Source organism: Panthera onca, chromosome A2, assembly GCF_046562875.1.
Source record: "Panthera onca isolate mPanOnc1 chromosome A2, mPanOnc1 haplotype 2, whole genome shotgun sequence".
NCBI lineage: Eukaryota > Metazoa > Chordata > Mammalia > Carnivora > Felidae > Panthera > Panthera onca.
The window spans coordinates 155,544,430-155,564,570 of record NC_138340.1 but is presented as its reverse complement, the minus strand read 5'-3'; the positions used below and the strand labels follow the sequence as shown (position 1 = coordinate 155,564,570).

The 20,141-nt window shown below is 45.2% G+C and overlaps 1 long non-coding RNA gene across 1 annotated transcript; it reads left to right on the top strand.

Moving 5' to 3' along the window:
- The first annotated feature begins 4,551 nt into the window (after window positions 1–4,551).
- On the top strand, window positions 4,552–11,014 carry LOC132679605 (uncharacterized). Its single transcript, XR_009610246.3, has 3 exons — window positions 4,552–4,743; window positions 7,488–7,967; window positions 10,654–11,014. It is a non-coding gene; the product is annotated as an uncharacterized LOC132679605 (long non-coding RNA).
- Window positions 11,015–20,141: the final 9,127 nt, after the last annotated feature.

Here is a 20,141-nt window from a genome sequence, read left to right as displayed (position 1 = left end):
GAGATGGCAGAAGAGGGGAAGGGGAGAGGAGGAGGGGGAGGAGGGTGGGGAGGAGGGGGAGAGAGGGAGAGGGAGAGAAGGAAAGAAGACAGGGAGAGGGAGAGAGGGAGACAAAGAGAGGGGAGAGGGTGAGAGAAAACTACCCCGGAAGCAATGTGCACTTGCACGAATAACTATAGAGCACTGATGTTTCCTGGTGGAAGAAGTGTGTGACATGCTAGAAGGAGATGGCCTGGAGCCATCTTCAAAGGGACCTGGCCCAGGAGCACTGCCTGGGAGGACAGACTGACCCAGCAGAAGGGTGGGCTCCTGAAGATGAGAGCCCGAGTGTTGGAGGCTTCAATGGCTTTTGGGAGGAGCCATCGCCTGGCTCATTGGAAGGGCACTGGGAGGTTCTGTTGGGGAATCTCAAGAGAAACCACAGTAGAAAGCCTGGAGTGAGGTAATGAGCTTTGAAATTCTACCAAGGCCAGAGACTGTACCTTTTCCCTAATCCCTTTCCCCACCCTCACCAGGGCCAGAAACAGCAGCTGGCTAATGGGGCAGAGAGAGTGGAGAAAAGAGAGCAGCAGCCTTCTGCCATCCTGCCCCGGTCCTGTACTGCAGGCAGGAGAGCTGGAGAAGGAACCGAGCTCAAGGTGGAGTGCCTTATTATATGGACTGGACATATTGACTATGAAAAGAAATCAGTTCTTGTGATTGCAAGGACCAGGAAAATCTTAAGACCGGCCCACAATTTCCCCCAAGGCAAAAACTAGGCCACAGAGCAAAGGGGAACATGAGGAAGGAGTCCCTCTCGTTCAATATAATGAGCACACATATTCGTGCACACAGGTGATGGCAGCTGAGCAGGCAAGTATATAGCAAGACATTAATTGACCTGTAGTAAAAGCGATGGGGAGGAATGTGGACTTTGTATTTTGACTTGGTCATTCCCACTGCGGTGTGTCTTAGGACTAGAGGGTGGGCTCGCACACCCAGCAGCCATTGTGGAATCCTTGTTTCCTCCCAAGTAAATTTTCTGTTAGGCACTCCGCCATCCAATGAAGCAGGGTGGTGGGAAGGTGACTTGGCCATGTGTTCATAATCCAAACCACGAGGCTTTCTATAGAGTATTGAACAACATGCTTTTTTCTGCTCAGTTATACTTTTTGTATAAAAAATAGAAAACTTTAATAAAACCAGATCGGCATGGGGCGCCCGGGTGGCTCGGTCAGCTGAGTCTGACTTTAGCTCAGGTCATGATCTTGTGGCTGGTGAGTGTAAGCCCCACATCGGGCTCACTGCTGTCAGCCTGTCAGTGCAGAGCCCGCTTTGGATCCTCTGTCCCCCTCCTCCCACCCCTGCCCCGCTTACGCTCTTTCTCTCAAAAAATAAAAACATTTAAAAAAAAAAAAAACAGATCAGTGTGTTAGCAGAACATAAGTTATTGCTTCAAATGGTGAATTTTCTTAAAAAAATTTTTTTTAATGTTTATTTTATTTTTGAGAGAGAGAGAGAGAGACAGAACATGAGCAGGGGAGGGGCAGAGAGAGAGGGAGACACAGAATCTGAAGTAGGCTCCAGGCTCCGAGCCGGACGCTGGGCTCAACTTCACAAATCATAAGATCATGACCTGAGCCAAAGTCAGAAGCCTAGTCGACTGAGCCACCCAAGTGCCCCTAAATGGTGAATTTTCTTTAGGGGTATTTTCTTTCTAAGCCAGAGGCTCACATGTGCATAAGAACTATCTTAGGACCTTGCTAAGCAGGTTCCCAGGATCCCTATCTCAGTTGAAGAGAGATTGTATCAGGGCACCTGGGTGGCACAGTCAGTTAAGCCTCAGACTCAGTCTCATCATGGTCACCATGATCTCATGGTTTGTGAGTTCGAGCCCTGCATCGGGCCAGCTTGGATTCTGTCGCTCCTCTCTGCTCCTCCCAGACTTGTGCTCACTCTCTCTCAAAATAAAGAAATAAACTTACAGAAAAAAAATTTTTTAAATGAAAGATTGTCTTAATTAGTAGTGATCACAGGGCAACTCACTCAGTCTCCCCCTTTGCTTTCTCCTGGACGGGATGGAAATAGTTTACTCCGAGTCTTTTAAAGCTTGAACGTTTCGGACGGCCTGAGGTTTTAGCAACTTTGCCAGGTATCCAACCCGCTGACATTCCTCTCGTGGAAAACTAGTAAATTAGTCCTAATTACCTGCCTTCTATTTGACTAGAAGAATACGTACTTGCCCCTTGAGTGAGCCTGTTTCTTCAGGCGACCGAATGAACGGAATGGCCAGCTCACCTGTGGGCTCACAGTGGTACCCCGTTTAGAACGACTGTTCTGATCAATAGCGAACAGCGCTGACGTTTACTCACGAAACGCTTTCCCGAGCAAAGATCACACGCTCAGGATTACATACCAGTCTGCTTCGGAGACATTTGCTTTCAAAGCTTGGGGTTTAAAAAAATCTAAGCCCGCCCTGTCCACCTAATTGGAATTTAACAAGATTTTAAAACAGATACAGTAATTTCTTCACACGCCTGGAGATAATCAGATAGAAACAGGTGTGACTAGAATAGCAAAAATCGGGAGGGAGGGAATCCATCTAGTCAAGGATTTAATCAGAAGCTCCAGTCAATGACCTTTCGGGTCCTTTTCCTCTAAGAATCTGCCCTTTGTTTTTCTCCATTAAATTTCTTCCTGGCTTTGGCCCATCATTCCAGCCTGTCAGCTTTGTCTTCTATCATATTAGCTATAACCTCCTCCCCAACCCCGCCCAACCTTTACTTAGCGTCACTGTGCTAGCCCTGTGCGTGCATGATCTCATTTAATTCCCATAACCCGTTATAGGAAAGAACCGGTAGCTGCCAGCATGGGCTCTGGGGGCAAACGGCTTGGGTTTGAATCCTGACACTGGCACTTACTAGTTGTGGCCTCGGGAGCGTTTTCTGCTTGAAGATTCTCATTCGCAAGTGATGAGAGTAATAGCCCTACTCATGGGCTTGTGGCATTTTGTAGGGGACTCCACTGCTAAAACAGATAAGCCCTCAGATCTGAATGGCTTAACATAATGAAGGTTTACTTCACACAGGTAATGGTCAATGCAGGGATCAATGGGCAGCCTTCCACGTGGACATTTAAGGGTCCGTGTCCCCTCTACTTTATGATTCTGCTAGTGGCTAGGTGGAGAGATAGGATTAGGGGAATGGGCCGAATGGGAGACCCGAGACTTATGGACCAGACCCAGAAGTGAGGCACATTCCACGGTACCCAGACCTAATCACACGGCTACTCTGACTGCAAGGCAGGCTGGGAAATGGGGTCCGTGTGTCCAGGAGGAAAAAGAATGAATTTGGTGTCTTCCATGGTTGTGATGATTAAATTTAAATCCCTTGGATCGGTACCAGTCACGTAGTAAGTGCTCAATAAATGATGGGTGATCATTACCACTTCTGTCGCCCTAGCTCTGGCTGTTCTCCTCATGTTGTCTTTCCAGAATGCCTGTGTCCCGATATCTTAACCTTTCACTCCAGAGCTTCCCCAGGTTTAGCCTGACCTTTGTGATGCTTGGGGGTTCTCCCTGAAAATCTTGGCAACCTTTGGGCATTAGGGCTGCTGTTTTGTGGACAACAAACCCAGCATTTTCTCTGAACCCAAAGGTCCCTGCAACCCCAGGGGGATGTGAGGGAGAGGTCAGCTGGGTCCGGACTGCCTCGTGCAGGCCTGCATGGCCGACCTGCTCCTGCATTCCTGTATGCTATTCCTGAGGGCTAAGGAGGCCACTGCAGAAACCTTTGCATGAAAGCCTGTGATTCAGAGTTTGTCCCTGTGCCATCATCTAATCATTAATTGAGCAAGCAACTTGATCTCTCCACCTACTACCCTCAAAACACCCATAAACATAGTCTGAATGAAATGTTTGAGGATGGGGGGGTGGATGGAGTACAGAGTTTTTGAATGTAGAAGTGTAGAGCTTCAAGGTAGCTTAGTTGGTTAAGTGTCTGACTCTTGATTTCAGTTCAGGTCATGATCTCCCAGTTTCATGAGTTCAAGCCCCATGTTGGGCTCTGTGCAGACAGTGAAGAGCTTGCTTGGGATTCTCCCTCTCTCTGCCCCTCCCCTGCTTGCACTCTTCTGTTTCTCAAAAAATAAATAAATAAATAAATAATCAGAAGTAAAACACTTAAAAATAACATAAAAAGAAGTGTAGAGTTTTATTTTCTAGCTTGGTGAGATATTTGGAATTTTTGTACCACAGCACAAGGTGAACTGCGACGTTTGTTTTACGGTTTACGTAGCAGATATAAGAAACTTTGAAAAATCAATCGTGCTCTTGTGAGCATAACAGCATGGTCAGGGCCAAACAGATCTGTATTTGAATTCTAGCCCTGCCTCTTTCCTGCCTTGCGACTGTGGGTAAGATACTTAATTACTCAAGCCTCAGCGTCTTCATCTGGTAAAGGATAGCACTAGTACTTATGTCATAGAGGGGCTTTGTACAGCACTTGGCAACAGTGAATTCAGTAAATGGCATTTATTTTTGTTATAATAATGATCTCCAGAACTTCCCATAATTCCTCCTCTGTACCGTTGAGGGAGAGGCACACGTGTTCCTCCCCCTCCCCCACCAAAGCCACAAGTACCCTACCTACCTGGAGTTTTGAAGAATATTACTTGCAAGTTGTCTCTGGCATCCTAGCTCTGCATTTTCCCTTTATGGAGGCATCTATCTATCCACGTGATCTTCTTTGCACATTTAAGATGGAGGTACCCCAAACAGCTAATGTTTATTATCTAAACAGTTTGGTAGAAGCTGAGGGCTTCAGAAGATAAGTGTTTGTGGGGTAAGGGGTACTGATGGTGGGGAGGTTCCCAGGGAAAGACCGGTTGAAGCTGGAGGAGAGAATATTTTTTTAAAATGTTTTTAAATTTACTTCTGAGAGAGAGAGAGAGAGAGAGAGAGAGAGACAGAGAGAGAATGACCAGGGGATGGGCAGAAAGAGAGAGAGAGACAGACAGAATCCCAAGCAGGCCCCACACTGTCAGCAGAGACACTAATGCGGGGCTTGAACTCACTAGCCACAAGATCATGACCTAAGCTTAAACCAAGGCCAGACGCTTAACTGACTGGAGCCACCCAGGTGCCCCTGGAGGAGAGACTCTTAAATGCCATCCAGTCTCACTCCATCTACTTGTTAATTCTCATGATGGTTCAATTTGGCAAGAAGAGGTTCTCCTCTTAGTCTTAAAGACCCCTCTGAGGAGCTGATGATGTCATGGACTCTTGTCCTAGAAAAATGCATTTATAGCCATATGCACAAAGGTTTGCAATCAATTTCAGTGGGCTCAAGATACCCCTATGACCCATTTGTGGACCTCAGGTTAAGACATAGCCCTCATATGGCCTATTTCCTTATGTGGCTGAAAACAGCAACCTGAGGCTCGGGACGAGAACGGTACCATCAGATCCAAGGGCTCATGGCACTGCCCACAATGGGCATGACATTGGAGGCAGGGAGGCCAATTAGACCCTTCCAACAGATGATGAATCTGATTTCAGGCAGAGATGGGGGAAAGGAGGGAGCCCACTCAGGTTGAATAATAAAAGAAGATTCCATCACTCACCCCAGTGGCTGAGCAGTGATGAGGGAGAAGGAGGGTCTAAGGATGACTCCCAGTTTTCCAGCTTAGATAACAAACTGGTGCCATTCTTTGGGGGTAGTAAATATGGGAAGGAAAGGATGATGATGGCTTGTATAGTTTAGAAAATGATGAATCTAGCAGGGCTGTGAGCTATCTAGTGAGGATATCCCATAGATGGTTAAATCTGCATTAACAGCTCAGGAGACAGCTACAGACAGAGATAATGGAGTCAACATTACATCCAATCTATGTGACTAGATGAGAAATCACAAAAGAGGAGATGAGAGCCTACATCAGAGTCCTGAGAAACACTGGCATGGAAAGCAACGTTTCCCAGACCCCAGGCATTTGTATATCCTAGTCCTTTCTCACCTGGACTATTGGTTTTCTCAGGCTTTTTCTCAATTCACCTCAACTTTGATTAATTTTTTATGAGATTATTTGAAAGAAAACGCATAATATATTATAAATGATATATATTTAAATGATATATATATATCATTTATATAATAAATGATAAAGTAATATCCCTTGCCACCAAAAGATAGTACTCCTTTTTTTTTTTTAAGTTAGTACTCCTAAAAATAACTGCAAAAGGAAATCAAGAAAACCCTATTTCTACATTCTAGTTGGTGACTGTTGGCCAGAGAAGGCTCCAGGTCTGAGACTGCTCTTTTTTAATTTTAGAAAAGGAATATGAGCAAGCCTTAGAAAAGTGTTAAAGACACACTAATTCTGAACAGAAACCTTTTCTTTGCTTCAATCAGAAGAACTGAAAGAGGATTAAGAGAGAATTTATTTTCTCACTATGTAACTCACATTTTATTTTGTGCTGAGGCAGGGTTGAAATCCAGAGGGAAAGATTTTACACAGTGTCCCCAGCCCTGGTTGTGGTCTTACAGCATCTAAAATTACCCCTTCTGCCACCAGTGGTTTGACTCCTTCACTTTGGGAATGAAGTCATGGGATATGGGGGTGGGGAGGCCCAGGAAGGGGAGTGGTCAGTGTCAGCAGCTTCAGAGAGGCCCAAGTCAGGACCGAAAGGCTCCCTGAACTTGGCAGCCAGGGGCCACCATGTCTTTGGTGGAGTGGATTTCATGGCACAGTGGGAGGCGGGGGTCAGAATACAGCAGCTAGAGAGTGAGGGGGAGGAATCACTTGGCCGTGAAGGGAAGGAAAGAGGTAAGATGCCACTTGGGGTTCAAGGAGATGTTGTTTTGCTTCCTTTTGTAAAATATGGGAAATAATCTGAACTACTTTTAGGTCCTTGGGAAGGAGATGGATGCAAGTCTGTGGGTGCTGGAGAGAGGTGGTGATAGATGGAGCTAGGTTCTGGTTTGGGGGAAGAAGAGAAGGGTTCATTCAGATCAAGAGCACAGGGGGAGGGACTAACCCACAATAGGAGAACGGTCATCTTTTCTTAGTTTGAGGGTAAGAGGTAAGGGCGCGTTTAAGCCCAGGTAATTGCTTGCAGGTTGTAAGAGTGGAAAGTGAGGAAGTTCATGTCTGGAACATGATTTTCCTGTCAAGCAGGGGCTGAGATTATTTCTGGCGGCTAAGGAAAAACTGAGTGCAGGCTTGAACTACTCATCCTCCAGTTTAAAGAGTGTATGAGGGTTCTATAGAGAACCAGAACCAATAAGGTGTATCTCTATTCTTCTGAGAGAGAGAGAGAGAGAGCTAGTGAGAGCGGGAGAGATTGTAAGGAATTCACTCACATGTTTGTGGAGGCTGGCAAGTCCAAAATCTGCAGGATAGACCTGCAGGCTGGAGACCCACGGAAATGTTAACCTTGCAGCTCAATTCCAAGGCAGTCTAAGGCAGAATTCCATCTTCCTTCTGGGGACCTCACTCTGCTTTCTATTTAGGTCTTTAACTGATTGGATGAGGCCCACCCATCATGGAGGATAATCTGCTTTACTCAGGTTAGGAGAAAAAATACCTTCACAACAATCTCCAGACTGGATGTTTGACCAAATATCTGGGTGGCCAAATCACGCTGATGCATAAAACTAACCATGGGAAAGAGTATTAATGACCTGGTTTATATCAATAGCAAAACAAGACATGATGTAGATAAAGACTATAGAATGTGGAAAGAATCATCCGGATTCTAGGAAATTCCAAGTGGAATTAGGAGCTCTTTGGACCACAGGGATTCTAATGAAGCCAGAGCAAATGAAGACAAAAGGGAAGACCTGTGGGGGACGATCCACTATGGAGAGTTATCATCTCAGCATAGAAAGATAGATACAATGAAAAAGAAGCTTCTAGATGCAAATTTTGATTCTGAAGCCCCAGTCAATAACTTCTGGGGACCCTCCCACCATGCAAACAGCAGGGCACAGGTATTTCCAAGATAACACACTATAGAAGCTACCTTTCTCCTCTCCTATCCTCTCCTCTCCTGTCCTGTCCTGTCCTCTCCTCTCCTCTTCCCTCCCCTCCCCTCCCCTCCCCTCCTCTCCTTTGTTAGAAACACACAGAGAGAGAGAGAGGGAGTGGGGAAGGGTCAGAGAGAGAGGGAGAGAGGGAATCCCAAACAGGCTTCATGCTGGGGGGGGTGGGGGGAGGAGGCTGACACAGGGCTGGATCCCACAACCATGAGATCATGACCTGACCCAAAATCAAGAGTCAGACATTCAACAACTGAGCCACCCAGGTGCCCTTACTACCTCTATTTTTAACAGGGTCAAAGCCATATACACTTACCTCACTGAGATCAGTATGATTATTTATTTTCAAGGCCACCTTTTCTCAGTGTCATAGAATTTCCGGCCCAGCCTATTTTTCCTTCACTCACAAGCCTGAGGTCTTTTCATATCCATCATGTCCTTGGCAAGAATCCTTGGAGAGTGGCCTGGGACATACCTAGTGGTAAAGCCACCTGCTCTGGGTTGAGGGTGGATCTATTCTGGTCATAGGCTTTGTGATCTGGACAAAGGAATTGAGTGTGTGCCTGTCGAATTGTAAGGCAATACTAAATTTGGCAGGCCAGCTGAATTCTACCAGAAAATCATGCAAAATAAGGTTTAGCAATTAGGAAAAAATTGGCCCACAGGAAAAGACAATTGGATAAAATTCAGCAGGACTTCATGGCCATAGAACTCTAAGACTGCAGCTAGCTATGCGGGCCTTGTAGCACAGGGCCCAATCCTCAGATCTAAGAGGGAGCTGTGTCACATCAAAGAGTCTTGGAGCCAAAGTGACCCTTGAGGAGAAGCCATCTCCTTGCTTTATAAGCATTAGAAACAACAAAACAACAACAACAACAACAACAACAACAACAACACAGATTTTTTCCAGCTTCAAAAAGTTATGGTTCTCAAAGTTCACTTCCTCTGAGCTTTCATGATCCTCTTCCTGATCCTTCTAACCAGAATTACTCACATCTGCCCCTCCGATGCTCTCCACTCTGTAGTGTTTCCTTCATATGCCTTTGATTCTCTTCGAGATTGTCAGCACCTTGACAATAGGACCACACTGTGTGTGTCTGTTTATGAGGATTTCTGAGGATTATTATAGTGCCTGGCACATAATTAATGATCAATAAATTTTGGTTAAATAGTAATAAAAAGAAATCCCATTTTTTTCATGTGTTATGGTTATTCTCATCCAAGACACTCTCGTCTATGCAGAGCCTAATTCAGTGACTCTTTTAAACTGTAAAGGTCAAATATTTAACATGGTTCACTAGATCTTTGACCAACATAAAATGCAGGGTGAAAAAATCCTTCGTGCCTGGACATTTTACTTCTGGTAAAAGAATCTGAAAACTGCATTGGCTTAGTTTTAACCCTACATCACATCAAGCTTGTGGCCAACTGAAATAGTAAGATGTTTTCATGTGGATATCTGCCAAGCCTCATCGCCTCCATTCTGCGTGTGTGCAACTGATCTTGAACCCAAAATGTAGGACTTTGTATTTTTCGTTTCAGCTCAAGGTTAAATCCTATCAAAATCACTTTGAATTTGATGCTGTCAATGACTACATTAGCAATCCTTCCTGGCTTCAGGTCACTGGCAAATTTGACACGCATATCTTTTTTGTTCTTCCCAACAACGATGTTAGAAGAATTGAGACTAAGACAGAAGCTCCAGTAGTAACTACCCACCACTCCATGTCGACCCAGAGCCATTCATAAAACTTATGGGTAATCAGGGGCACCTGAGTGGCTCAGTTGGTTAAGCGTTTGACTCTTGGTTTCGGCTCTGGTCATGATCTCACAGTTTCATGAGTTTGAGCCCCACATCGGGCTCTGTGTTGGCAGCTCGGAGCCTGCTTGGGATTCTCTCTCTCTCTCTCTCTCTCTCTCTCTCTCTCTCTCTCTCTCTCTCCCTCTCTCTCTCCCTCTCTCTCTCCCTCTCTCTCTTCCCCTCCCCTGCTTGCATGGTCTCTATCACTATCTCTCTAAAAATATATTAAAAAAAACTTACGGGTAATCAACCACAAACTGAAAATACACTGGAAAAGTCTGCATCCCTTATTTCTCCATCTTACCCACAAAGCTCTTATGGATGACGTTTCAAAAAGATTTTCTGAAGTACACACACACTTCATCGACAATAGCCCCTGAAATTTGCCAGCCAAGTTACCCATTAAAGAAACACACACACACACACACACACACACACACACAGCTTGTATGGTACAACATCTCAGCATGCGGATGCTAGACCTGATGCCCCTGGCACTCTTCTAAACTTCACAGGCTTCTCCCCCTTTAAATAAATCTAACTTACTGATTATAGCCTGGCATTGACATCGAGCTGATTTTCCATGGTTGGGATCCCATATGATGGTTTATCCAATCTTATTTATCTCTTTCATGATTCCTCAAAAATTACCCACTGTGACTGTCAGATCATAGTACAACTTCTTGACACATCCCAAGACAAAGTTGTTTGAACTTTAAACAATATTTGTGGAGAGTGGTCTTCATAAGCACAAGGAAGCTATTCTTGACTCTTAAGTGGCAAGGATCTGCACTCACATCAATTATTGTTTCTTCTGATTTTTACCAAATTCTGTAGGATGAGGCAATGGAATAGGCCTTTGTGACCCTGAACATCTACCACGATTAAACACAGCCACCTGCTGAGAATCTTCATCCCAGGGTGTTTTAAATCTTCTCCCTTGTGGATATGAAGAATCTATACATGTTAGTATTCTTCTGATCTTTTGATGCTGAACGTATGAAGGGCCTGAATGATACCTGTAGTACCAAGAGGCCAAGCTGATTGTCAAAAGATGCCAAGAACTGAGAAGAAGACCGTCCAGTCAGCTATGTTAGAATTTGAGATGAAAGCCACAGGGCAGGCTCACTTTTCCCTAATAATACCTCTGGTTGCTCTCATGAGTAGAAAGTGCCAGAACTGAGAGATAACTAAAATGTCCTGATGGGAGAAGCTTTCCTCTCACTCTTTTTTTTTTTTTTCTTTCAGAATGTAAGCTTTGGAAGTAGGTGGGATACACCCATGCTTTTGTTTCCATAATGTGTCAGACATAATGAGATCAACAAAATATCCTAAGATTTAGAGCATGAAGCCAGGCTTTGTCTTTTCCACCTGACTCTTGAACTCCAAAAAGCCTTATATGTTCAAAAAGGGGCCCAGTAACAAGCTTATTTTACGGGAGAGTATTGAAGTCTGAGTCTTTAAAAGGTAGCTTAGAGATGAAGGAGTCAAAGTGCATCCTTTTATAGGAAGGGAAACTGAAGTTCAAAGGGGTTCAATGGCTTGTCCAAGGTCATGCGGTTATTGAAAAATGGAGCCGGCCCCTGATCCCAGGGCTTTGTACTGTGGGCCCCTTCACCGTAACAGGTGCTGCCCCTTTTGTACATGGTGGTAGTTTGTCCACCACCCTTTATTTACTTCTACTCTTTCCAACTTGAAGATGTTTCTTTCTTCCTAGACAATAGTGAAAGAGAACATAGTTTGAAGAGTTCTGGCTTCTGCTAATCTCATGTTGTCTATGAGCGGGAATATGGAAGGTGGTAAATTTAGAGACAGAGAAGCCAGTAATGGAAAAGCAGGGCTGGGGGATGGGGGGGACAGATTAGGCACAGGTGCAACACAAAGAGACGACAGAGGTCATGGCTGACCACAGCGGGAGGGGTGCAGCAAGGGAGTGCCATTGCTGAAAAGCCAAAATGATACCAGGCTGTATTTATAGAAGGATGGCATGCAAAGTCCAGGAAGCAATCATTAGGCTACGATCTACATTAGTCAGCTCTCTATCGAAAATGATGCCCAGTTTGCCACACTTTGAAACGCAAGAGCCCGGAGCGGGGAACAAAGTGACGGGAAATCATTACTTAGAGTAAAATTAAAGAATCTGGATTGCTGAAGGGAACCTTTTCACTGATTCCACCCATTGTCTGATTGCTTGAACAGCCAGGAAGAACGATGTGGGGTGGGGGACACAGAGGAGGAATTCCAGCTGGAAATTTCCCTTCACCCTGCTGTCCTCTCAGCATAGAATTTTCGGTAGCACGTCTCTCTCCTCTCTTTCCAATCAAGGTTAAGATCCCCTGCCTGAGGTCTCTTTCTGCAAAGACTTGAAAGCCCTGCGTAATCAATTCTTATCAATTAAGGATGGCTTCTCTACCTGTGCAGGGCTCTTACTAAGTTACCACCTGCACATGCTGGTTACAGGGGCTTCAAGAGCAAAGCAGCTGGGCAGACTCGGGCTCATGGCTGGACCCCCACACTGACCACAGCAGCACTGGTTCTCCACATGATGTCTGAACTTGTTTTCAGCCTGTACGTGAAAGATTTTCTCATTCTGTCTTTAGTAGATCCCTGTAGGAGTCCACAACACCACCTTACTTCCATTCTTGAATGGCTCTTGAATGGCTTACATAATTGTACGTTGAGTCTGTTGGTAGAGACAGATCAACCTCAGAGACTCAAGGCTGACTTCCAGAAGGTAAAAACTGAGGATCCTTCTGATTTTAGACAAATCGGACGCAGTAATTCCATATTTTGAAGAAAGGCAGTAATGACTTTAAAACAGTTCTTCTCCTTCATGTCTTCTTTGACCTTCTTCTACAGAGGTTTTAAGCTTCATTTAATCTCTCCTGAAAAAAAGAAAGACGGAAAAGAAAAAAGACACCAAAGCAGAAAGAGCCTTGTAGGGGTCATGCACAGGTTCTTGCAGACCAAAAACGATAAGTGGACAAGTCCTGGGGCAGGCTTTTCCTATCTTGCCTCCAAAGAAATCCCTGGGGGGGAAACAGTAAGAGGACACTGCATCCCTCCTGCAGAGTGAGAATTCAGGAAGCCAAGTCCCTAGTGGCTGGCGGTAGCCAGATGGTCCTCATTTCTCCGGAGGAGCGTGAACTCTGCTTGATCTTTCTGGTCCCAGAACTTAGGGACTCCTTTAGCGAGAGCTCTGGGGCACAAGGGGCCAACAAAGTGGGGAGCATAGCAGAAGAGTGGCTGAATCTTCAAGCATCTGCCACCAGAATTTCAGAAGACCAACTGTGTCGACACGAAGAGGCCATTAAAATTTGGAGGCACAATGGGGCGCCTGGGTGGCTCAGTCGGTTGAGCGTCCGACTTCAGCTCAGGTCACGATCTCACGGTTCGTGAGTTTGAGCCCCGCGTCAGGCTCTGGGCTGATGGCTCAGAGCCTGGAGCCTGTTTCCGATTCTGTGTCTCCCTCTCTCTCTGCCCCTCCGCCATTCATGCTCTGTCTCTCTCTGTCTCAAAAATAAATAAATATTAAAAAAAATTAAAAAACAAATTTGGAGGCACAAGCTTTGCAATGAGGCAGACCTGGGATGGAACATCATCTCTGTCAGCTCCCCTCCCTCAGCCCAGGGTGAGCCTCAACTGCATCCAAAGATAATCCTACACACCTTCCAGAAACAGCTGGTCTCCTACAGGACCAAAGCACATGTCTAGTGTTTTTACTCAGTGCATTATCTTGCACATCTCTCTGCAGCAGCACTCAGATTGACCTTGGAGGTTTTAATGGCTGCATGGAACACCATGCATGAATATGGCCATATTCACTCTTGCCATTACCCAAGAAAGAATGTGAACTTGTTTACGGTTTTTGCTGTAGCGAACAATGCTGCAGTGGATGTCCTCATGTAAATATCTGTACATGAATGCAGCTGCAGGAAAATTACAAGAAATAGAATTGCTGTGTCTCCAAAATTTTGACACTGTTAAATTGGTCTCTAAAGAGCCTCCACTGATTTACCCACCCACTCACTAATGGTGCCCAAGAACGCTTCTTTCTGAGAAGGCTCTGTGAAGGAGGGTCCTACCGGCATGTGGAGGAAGGAACTAAAAACGTCTTTTGTTATTCTTTGGCTCTCCAACAGAGCATTGTTGGTGCTATTTTGGGGGGTCCTTGGTGCTGACTCCACAGACAAGGAGAGCACAGTTGTGCTTTTCTCAAAGGGGACATCTGTCAGAAGCTGGGCTTATTTTTGGCAACTCAGTGACATGCTCCCTGCCTTTCCAGGGGATTTTTGGCTTCCCTCACCAATGACCCATTTGTGGCTGAATATTTAGCTGCTCTCTCAATCCTGATGTCTGTCCTGCAAATTATTTTGAGATTTGATGGGTTGGTTCCCAGCAGACACTGGATGTAAACCCCGAAGTCAGGATCTTCCGCTCCGTTATTTGTCTGGGAAGGTAGTACCTGGTTTAAACATGTTTTCAATTTTTATTATTTACTTAAAATTTTTTATTATGGGAAATAGCAGACATATATAAAAATAGAAAAAAAATAGTGTGAGGAATCCCTATATACCCAGAACCTAGCTTCAATGGTCCACTCATGATCCATCTTGTTTATCTGTACCCATGCTAATTCCTCACCTCCTGTATTGTTTCGTAGCAGATTCCAGACATCTTGTCATTTCAGCCATAACTGTTTCAAGGTCTGCCTACAAATTTCAGGTCTTTTTAGAAAGACACAGTCACATTACCATGAACACACCTAAGATAGTTCACAGTGATTTTTGAACATACACAAATAATCCGGTCAGTGTTCAAATTTGTTCCAATTGTCTCCTAAAATGATTTAAACATGATTTTTTTAAATGCTAGAAAAGCAATGTTCAGGGCCAGGAGAACTGAGTTTGAGTCCCAGGTTTGCCCCTCTCTCTTTGAGTGACTCTCGTTAATTCCCGAGTCCCCTTTGCCTCATTTTTTTTTTTTTTTTAGAATATGGGCATTGGAAAAACCCATGAATCTAAACACTCTCAGATGATGCTAACGAAGAAAGGAAAAGAGCAGGAAAAAACCCACTGCACTAGCTGAAAGTAGAGTCAAGTTCTAATTTCTATATAATGGTGACCAGATCAATAAATGTCTCCAAAAGTCAATACAAGTTACAAAATCTGTCTCCCCTTCTCCCTGTGAAAGAGAGATGTTAGGGTCAAGGGATCCTTATCTTCTCCTCTTGGCAGATAAGTGCTTTTCAAAATGAAGTAGATACACTTTGTAGTAGATATACTATGAGCTGCTTTCATTTTAAAGCACATCGTCTTAATATAGTATTTGTTTAAATTTTTTTTAACGTTTTTAATTTATTTTTGAGACAGAGAGAGACAGAGCATGAACGGGGGAGGGGCAGGGAGAGAGGGAGACACAGAATCTGAAGCAGGCTCCAGGCTCTGAGCCATCAGCCCAGAGCCCGACGCGGGGCTCGAACTCACAGACCGTGAGATCGTGACCTGAGCCGAAGTCGGACGCTTAACCGACTGAGCCACCCAGGCGCCCCATAGTATTTGTTTAAAACCCACAGATACTCTGTTAGCATATCCTCATGTTAGTTAGGAGACTGGAAAGAGGGCTGGGGGAAAGGAAGAAAGAAGAAAGACTTGTCAGTGATTCTGGAAGTCAGGCAATGCCATTGGTGGCTCCGTTGTCACATGAGATAATGTATGCATGCATAAATTATAAAGTGCCATAAAATTGTTATTAGACAAATGAGGATCTCCAGATGATCCTAAATCATGCCTACTGTTTTCCCCATTGAATTTCTATTAGCAGCAGATTTCTCTTCTAAAGAAAAAAAAAAAAAAACACATATTCCCTAGAAAATCTAGAAGACAAGGAGAAGGAAGAGGAAATAGCCAAATAAAGACATATTGGCAGGAAATTGAAAATACTGCCAAAAACTCTTGAAAGACTTTTTTAAAAAAAGACCATTGCAAATACCTTTTCCTTGTTCTGTGTGTAGGTGGGAGCACGGGAGGCGGTGAGCTAGGAGTGTAAAGGGAGGGAGGGGAAAATGAACAAAAGAAGAATCTTCGTTTCTCGTGGTGGTTGGCGAAGACAGAATGGAGAACACCTTCCCGGGAGAGGTGGGTTACAGCTGCCAGAAGAGGCGTGAGTCTCTATCTTCTCAACGAATGGGATCCTTTAGCAGAAAAACAGCTAGGAGACCATGAGGGGTAGGCACCTTCACTCTCTCTCTCTCTCTTTAAAATGTTTATTTATTTTTGAGAGAGACAGAATGTGAGCAGGGGAGAGACAGACACACATACACACACACACAAAGAATCGGAAGCAGGCTGCAGGCTCTGAGATGTCAGCACAGAGCTCGATGTGGGGCTCGAACCCACAAACCGCAAGATCATAACCTGAGCCGAAGTCAGATGCTTAACCGACTGAGTCACCCCGGTGCCCCACTTTTTCTTTCTTTTGAAGACAAGAGTGCTCAGGGTTTGAAGAGACTGATTTTTGTTAAGTTTATTTAGAGAGAGAGAGAGAGAGAGAGAGAGAGAGAGAAGGGGGGCGGGAGCGCACAAGCAGGGGAGGGGCAGAGAGAGAGGGAGAGAGAGAGTCCCAAGCAGGCTGTCAGTGCAGAACCCGACAGGGGGCTCAAACCCACGAACCACGAGATCATGACTGAGCCACCCAGGCGCCCCTGAACAGACTGGATTTCTGCTGTTTGAACATCTGCAGGGCACAATCCCTGACCTTTATCTGAACGCAAGTGCTCACACATGCAGACGTGATACTTTCTCCCCCCAAATATACAGAAGACTCTAACAAGCCGCCCCTCTGTTCAAAGAGCAACGGTGACAGCTGCTTCCTGACATGTCAGGGGATGGGAGAGAGAGAGAGAGAGAGAGAGAGAGAGAGAGAGAGCAGGGGTGGGGGTCTTCACGGGTACGACCCTGAGAACTCAGCCGGATGCTGTGGGTGGGCGCAGAACCCCCGTCCTCACTGGCCATGACCAGTCAGAGCAGCAAAGATGAAGATTCACAATTACCTTGGCAACCAGATAGCAGGCAAAACTGTCACTTGGCAATTCCCATAGACTCCCTGTCCCTTCCCCCCACACCCATCGTCTCCCACGGCAGCGCATACACTTTCCCCCTTGAACGCGTCTCTAAGATCACAAGACTGTGTGTGAGGACGCGAAGGGGGAAGGGGAAGACAGATCCGAGACAGACATGGGGAAAGAGAGACCATTTTTTAAGCCCAGGTGGGAGGTCCTGGTTTTTATGACCTCCTCCCACTGGTGACAGGACACAGACGAATGGGGGACAGAGGGAAAAGGAAGAGGGGGTAAGCAGAAAAGCTGGAATAACAGGCGGTTCGTTTGTTCATTGTTTCCAGAAATCACGAAAATGGAACAAAGGCAGGGGGGGAAGCAGAATGCATTTGCTCCCCTGTTCGATTCCCTCCGTCCCTCCCTTCTTTCTGGAAGTCCTATTATGGAAACCCGCCTTCAGCGGTCTGTGCCCACCGGGGTCCTGCCCGGTGGCTGCTGGCTTTGGACTCACGGGCCTGCCGCATGCAGTTCAGACAGACCAGTCTCTGCTCCCTTGGAGCCTGCAGTGGGGATGCCAAAGTCCAAGTGGGCAGACAAACAAAATCACTGGAAATTAGAACAGTGGTGCCAACCCAACAAGGACTGGGCACAGAGCAAGGGCTTGAGTGCAAAACTAACAGGAAAGGGCTTACTTTTGGTTTCCTTGGGTTTTTTTTTAATTTTATTTATTTTGAGAGAGAGAGAGAGAGAGAGGAAGCTCGTGAAAGTGGGGGAGGGACAGAGAGAGAGGGAAAAAGGGAGGGGGAGAGAGAGAGAGAGAGAGAGAGAGAGAGAGAGAGAGAGAGAATCTCAAGCAGGCTCCAGGCTCTCAGCACAGAGCCCGATGCGGGGCTCGAACTCACCAACTGCGACATGGTGACCTGAGCCAAAACCAAGAGTCAGATGCTTAACTGACTGAGGCACCCAGGCACCCCTGTTTGTAGATTTAGTCTCTTAATTCATTCATCATTGCTTTTATTACTTCCTTTGATTCTTTAAACTTTCCATTCTGGAATATTCTTAGGCAGAAGAGTTGAGTTCTTATCCACACCTCCCCAAGCTTCCTGTAACGTTCTTAACAATTTTATTGAACTGTAACTGATGGAGAATGGCACACATTTAACTCATGATTTCATGGGTTTGGACACAGGCAAACTCCCCGTCATACCTTTACCACAGCAAAGGGAGCGGGCACATCAGTACCTCCCAGAATTTCCTTGTGTCTTTCGCGTGTGTCTGTGTGTGTCTGTGTGTGTGTGTGTGTGTGTGTGTGTAGAACACTTAACGTGAGATCTACTCTCTTAACAAATGGGTTTTGGAGTGTACAATTTCACACTGTTAACTACAGGCACTTTATGGTACAACAGGTTTTGCCAACTTCCTCGTCTTGTAGGACTGCAACTTTGTAGCCATTGGATAGCAACTCCCGGTTTCCTCCACCCTCCAGCCCCTGCAGCCACCCCCGTGTTCTCTGCTACTAGGGGTCTGATCCTTCAGAAACATCACAAGAGTGGAATCATGCAGTGATGGTCCAGTACAGCATCATGTCCTTCAGGTTCATCCCTGTGATTGCAAATGGCAGGATTTCCTTCTTTATAAGACAGAATAATATTCCTTCGTATTTTTTCATCCACTCATCCATCTTTGGACACTTGGGTTGTTTCCGCGTCTTGGCTACCGCGAATGGTGTTGCAATGAGTATGGGGGCGCAGATGCTACAACTTAGCAGATGTGGCAGGAGCAAGACTAAGAAGAAAGGACTCTTTTGATTAGGAGACAAGGGAAGAATTCTGTCATTTAGGCCAAGATCTGAAGCCTTGGTATTGTACCACACACAGGGCCACTGTAAATGTTGTCCAGGTTGTACACTGCACAAATCTAGAGGGTGCTATTTGCGTTATGATCTATTTTGTACAAAAATATGCAGAAACCCTGAATCCACATTCAACCTCCTACACCCTAGTTGTTCTTCTCAGCTGCTTTTTCCCATCTCCTAGCTATGTATTCAGACTTACTTCTGGTCTACTGGTAGGGCTCAGTGGTGTGTGTGTGTGGAGAGAGCGAGAAGGAAGGGGAGGGAGAGAGAGAGAGAGAGAGAGAGAGAGAGAGAGAGAGAGAGGTATCGGAGGGAAGAAGGGAGGAGAAATGAGGGACATAACAGGGCAAGATAGAATATTCTGTATATAATCCTTCAAAAGGCTAACAATGGGCAAAGCAACATTTTAAGTTCTGATAGTTCTAGTAAGAAAATTCGTTAAATTATGGAGAAGAAGAACCAGCAGCCTAGCGATTGGCAGAACATCTGTGCTGATTATTAGGGGATAAAAGGAGGCAAAATTTAAAGCGAAGCTTCACTGTCATGCACTTGAAGGCAAATATGAAGGACTGAAAACGGAGGTCGACTTCCAGATCTAGTCTGGCGCGGGTGCTTGGAGTCTGGCCTCATTTCAAGACAAAGCATTGTGATGTTGCAGGAGGAAGTTGATACGATGAAGGACTGAAGGTCGGAGCTTTAGTGCAAGGAAGAGCATGCTTCCGATTTTTATAAGCTGGAATATCATTTGTGCTGCATAACCAGCATATTTACTGTGATTTTAAAAAATAACAGCTAGAAAGAAAGTATGTCAATATGTTACTGGTGATTATCTTCTTTGGGTGGTGGAACTCAGCAGATCCCCTCCTGCTTCTTGTCTCCTCCTCCTCCTCCTTCCGCCCCCTTCCCTCCTCTCCTCCCATTCCTGTGTGTGTGTGTGTGTGTGTGTGTGTGTGTGTGTGTGTGTGCATGTTCCTTATTTTCCCCAATGAAACTCTTTTTTTAAGGTAAGAATCATTTGGTTCTTTTAATTAAAGTTTTGGTGTGGCTAACATGGCATATCACATTTTTTCCTCTAAGATGGCAAAAAGCCATTGTGTATTTTAGTTTCAGAATATCCTTCAGTATCAGAGGAACTGCGTTATTCTAGAAGAAAATGCAGATGCCAGGATATGCAATATTCAACAAGATGAATCCACGCTTGGCCTTCAAACTAGCTAAGGATAGATTTTATTTTTGCTTAGTCCTATATGAAGCTCATTCCTTCAACATTTAAAAGTTATATTAAAAGGCAGACCTCTAGGGGCTAGAAACCAAATTCTTAAGCTTGGATAACTAGAGTACTTTCTGAAGGCCATTTTGTTTTTATGACCATTTGGTGCAGAATTAATGAGAACTACTTTGCATAGACATCAT